Source organism: Sinocyclocheilus anshuiensis, unplaced genomic scaffold (assembly GCF_001515605.1).
Source record: "Sinocyclocheilus anshuiensis isolate Anshui unplaced genomic scaffold, SAMN03320099.WGS_v1.1 scaffold194, whole genome shotgun sequence".
NCBI lineage: Eukaryota > Metazoa > Chordata > Actinopteri > Cypriniformes > Cyprinidae > Sinocyclocheilus > Sinocyclocheilus anshuiensis.
In genome coordinates this window covers 710077-712905 of record NW_015546074.1, presented here as the reverse complement: position 1 = coordinate 712905, position 2829 = coordinate 710077, and positions in this window count along the sequence as shown.

Below are 2829 nucleotides of genomic sequence, written 5' to 3'. Positions count from 1 at the left end.
GCATTTAGACATGGGTTTTCTTCAGTCTTAAAAACCCGATCCAAACACGTAGGAACATATTCTTGTGAAATTTTAACTGTCCAATGATGAATGAAAGGGCTACAAATGGTGTGAATGCAGAAGACTATTTCACTGCAATAAAACCAAATCTCTCACAGAGAAGCATTATGCATGGGTAAGAATGAAACGGAGTTTCCTCTGTCTATCTTCTCTTATTTCATTATGCTTTAGGGAAAGAAACTAAATCTGGCAGCTAGACAGGAAGAAGTATTTAGAGGAAGATTTATTAGTGTGATTTAGCCTGGAGGTTTGTGCCAGTCAGTTTAAAGGGGATTTGCTATTCCTGCTGTTTAGCAACATTTTCCTTTGATTAAGACAAAATTGTGACAGCAACAAAGACTACAATTGTTGCAATACGTAAAAATGCAGTCACACACCATTTATACATGCAATTAAACCGGATAAGCCTGATTAGTGGTGGTTGCTAACTTGCAAGGAGCATCACTGTTGCACATAATTAAAGTTAAGGATTTATTAAAAAGTATTTACATTTTGGTGTGTACTATGCTGTTTGTTTGGACATGAATGATATCTCTAGTCTTGTGGCTTGTTGAGAAAAGATGTTCTAAAGCAATCAGACTTTTCACCTGGCGGACAGGCAAAAACGGGCAAAACAATCCTATTGACTTGCATTGAAGGAGCAACGCTCTATCACCCAGAAGCCCTAGCAACCATTTGGCAATTGTCTAGCAGTAATAATCACCCTTAAATCACTACTAAACAGTAGGCTAATAATGAAAACATAGTAAAACATTTTAAAAATAATAATAGTAAATCCAGATTAATCATTTAAAGGCCAAACATACCTAATTAGCAGTGATCTATCAACTTTCTTTGATGATGCATTTTTGCTGTGTTCCAATATGCTGAATGTCTCATAGAGAACCATGTGCAATGTCAGATATGTGAGCTGTTGAAAACATCGAACAACCTGTGAATGTCATGCTGCAAGTCAGACACATTACAGTTTCAGCAAACCACAACATACAAACACCGCGGGTCAAGAGAAGGTGAAGTGTGAAGATTGTCACTATAATTGTCACTTATCAGTAGAAAAGCATTGGTATCAGAATAGATTGTGATGTTAAACAGCTCACCTCTGGATGTGTGTGTGATTTACTTTTCTCTCAGGGAAACATCACGTTTCTGTCATGTTATGATAAACATCTCCATGTGAAGCAGACAGGAATGAATACTTGTGTGGAATCAAAACCTGTAGATGGCTTAGTAAAAAGTAATATATTTAAAAAACATTTATTTCATACTAAGTACAGTTCAAATCTATTGACATATTTATTGACATATCGCTTGAGACAACTGATATTATATTATGATATTTTTATACTGAAATAAAAATTATAATTAAACTTTATTTGGAGTATAACTTGTGCACATTTCTTAATATTAAGCCTAAAATGTCTTTTAATGTCATTATTGATGAGGATTATATGATCTTTGAATGATATCAGTCTTAAATGCAAGATATTTAAAGTTTACCTGAAGTATAGGCTGCTTGCAAGTTGCAATAGTTCCACTTTAGCACAATCAAATATACTTCAGTATATCTTTAGTTGGACTTCAGCACTACTTCCGCACAGTTAACATGCATTAAGTACAAAATTCGTTCTTCCAATTAGCAGACTTTAAATGTACAATTGCAGTGTATTTTTATTAAGTGCATAAATATGTAAATGTATTTGTAATATACTTAGCATGAAATAAATGTATTTCAAATACATTTTAGTATATTTATTTTTTTACTAGGATTTAGTTTTTTGTTATTAGATTTTTTGTCATTTGTTTTTTGCTGAAAATTCCTACACTGTAGCTCTCAGTGTAGAAATTTTCCTACTGGTTACAAGCAAACTTCGAAATTCGAATAATTTTGCATTGCTCTAAACAATATTATAAACAAAACTTAAGCGCATGCGCGCTGCGGTATTAATCAGTCGCAGCGTTAAGACACGAAAAGAAATTAAACACACACACACACTACCTCAAGAATATCGCCAGAAGTAACCACGAACAAAATGGGCATTTTCTTCTAAAAAATTGAATCTTTCTTCTTTTCTTTAGGTCAAATACTCCTTATTCAAGAAATAAGATTGGATGTCAAGAAATACTTGCACGCATTTGATGAGAAAACTCTACCCCATGATGCATCTTTTTAAACATGAGAAGGCACAACAGGTGGGCCTCTGCTTTGCCTATAAAACAGATGCTGTTAAACTGCCATTTTGTATGCCCAATAAAACAATCACGTGTTATTTCTAGAACCATAAGATAATCTTTAGGTAGCAGTCCGTACTCATAACAATCCGAATTACGGGGCGGGGGGGGGAATGCATTATTATATTCATGTTCTTTTAATTTAGTCATATGCTTCATATATCTTCCCTTCATATAGCCTACTTTATTCATTTCCTCTTACATGAAATAAATATATGAAACATCAATGGGATGAAACAAACTACAAAGAAATATCTTATTTTAATTATACCGTAGATATCAATAGTGCGTCCTGCTGATGTAGGCTACTGTAGAGGAAGGGTTTGCTCAAAGCAGCAATAGCCTACTGCCATCTTGTGTAAATGAGAAAAACAACGACTAATTCTGCAACATAGTCATGTCATTGTGTGAGGTTTGTATGATGTTGTAAATCATTTCACACCATGATCTAGTTATGCACTTGTTGAAAAAAACAGCATATGCTGGTTAGGTATGTTTTGACGCTGGGATGCTGGTTTAAGCTGGTCCTTTGCTGGTTTA